The sequence below is a fragment of the Triticum urartu genome, chromosome 2A, assembly GCF_056163025.1.
Source record: "Triticum urartu cultivar PI428250 chromosome 2A, HENAU_Tu73, whole genome shotgun sequence".
Lineage (NCBI taxonomy): Eukaryota > Viridiplantae > Streptophyta > Magnoliopsida > Poales > Poaceae > Triticum > Triticum urartu.
This window is the reverse complement of record NC_141874.1, coordinates 759,338,584-759,340,628: the sequence shown is the minus strand read 5'-3', so window position 1 is coordinate 759,340,628 and position 2,045 is coordinate 759,338,584.

Sequence of the window (2,045 nt, the reverse complement as noted above, 5' to 3'; positions counted from 1 at the left end):
CATTTTTGAGCTCATCATCTCCTTTCCTCTTCTTCTTTTCGGTTTTGTCTTTCTTGCACCCATTCGGCCGCTTTGGCTTCGAGTATGAAACCGAGTTGGGTGTGGGGCTTCTCTTGCCGTCATCACTTGATGCATCATCATCATCCAACTTAATTGTTCGCTTTCGTTTGTCGCTCAAATGAAAAACATCCAAATCTTCATGCTTTTTCCATTTCTCATCATCCTTCAACACTTCATAGCAATGAGGCAAAGTAAATACCCTTCCTTTCTTGATCTTCCCCTTCTTGGTTTTCCTCTCCGCTTCTTTGAACAAGTTTTGCGCAATGTTGTACTACATGAAAACAAAGCAAGTTAGCACCAACAACAAGCAAAACAAAGCAAGTTTAGCACCAACATGTAAGATGAAATGGCACTTACTCTATCATCCTCATTTGTGCCACTTGGGTTCAACTTGTCAACCGCCTTTTGACAGGCCGCCCACCTTTGACAATCCAAGTTGATTGTCGACCATCGGGACCTAAGTGATCGGTTGGAGCGGTCAATTCCACTCACGTTGCGAGCATCAAAGTGTTCCTTCATCCGGTTCCAATAAGCATCTCTACTTTGATCAGCTCCAACGGATGGATCCCTCGACACTTGCAACCAAGTATTGCATAGTAAGATGTCGTCGGTGTTGGTGTAATTGCCCGCTCTTCCTTTCGGTGCGTCGACAATGCCCTCACCCTCCTCGTCCACCTCGAACTCATGGTCTTCAAAATGCATGTCATTGGTTTGAGACCAATGCGAATTGTTGGAGTCAACACCCATCGTTGACATGTATGCATCATCATTGAGACTACAAATTTTTTTGCAGAATGCAAATAAGCTATCTATATGTGACGAATGCATTCAAAAAATAACCAAAAAATGAAAAGTTAGAATTTTTTACCTTGGAGGCATTTCGTCGAACATGTTGTGCGCGCCGGCCGCCGGCTCAACGAGTGAGCATGCCGGCGCTTCGGCAGCCGCCGGGCCCGTCGCACGCCCCGCAAGCTTCTTCCTCTTCGCCTTGGAGGTGCCGGAGCCGTCCGCCGCCTTGTTTTTCTTCGCCGATGTCTTGCCCTTGTTTGGCCGCGCCGCATTGGGGAGCTTTGAGGAGGAGGGGGCGGCGGCTCTGGCCGGCGCCGGCGCAACGCCACCCGCCGCCGAGGTCATCCGCGGCGGCATGAAGAGGCCGCGCGCGAGGCCGCTCGTCGGAGGAGCTCCGGCGGAGGCGAGGCCAACGCCACCCGGCCTAAGGTTTGTGGCGGCGGCGGCGGCGGGGGGAGGGGGGGTCGCGGCTATAGGACGGGGTGAGCGGGGTGCCGGCGCGTGCGTCCATGGGTACGGGTCGCCGGCGCCGGCGCACGCGAGGCTTTGGAGGGGGAGAAGAAGAGCGCAGCGCGAGCGTCGTGTGTGTCGCGCGCGGAAGCGGGCGTGGCAAATACACCGCGCGAGGTACTGCTTCCTAGCGCGCGCCCAACTGCTTATACCACGCACGCGGTTATTGCGCGCCCGCTGGAGCCATCCGCCGGGTTGCGCGCGCGCTAAAACAGGGGATTTTGCGGCGCGGCGCCTGTTTAGCGCGCCTGTTGGAGATGCTCTTACTACTTTCTCCGTTCCAAATTACTTATCGCAGAAATGGATGTATTTAAAACTAAAATAAATCTAGATACATTCATACCTTCGACAAGTAATTCGGAATGAAGGGAGTATCTGATTAGAGAAAAGCATTTTTTACTTTAAAATGCATTGAGAAGGTATAGGTTCATTTTTTATGGATAAATTTTGAATACCAAAGTATACTTATTTGTGGACGGAGGGAGTATGTATCTCAATTGCATGGTTTCTTGGGATGTTAGGACTCCATGCGCGCACTTAATTAATTATCGCTAAAGAAATCGAAAATTGTTTTTGGAGGCCGAGCTACATGAATGTCTACATTTGCAGTTTTCAAAATTCATCAAAATTTATATTTTCACTTTTCAAAAATTCTGGAAAATATAGAAATACATGGAGGCATAATG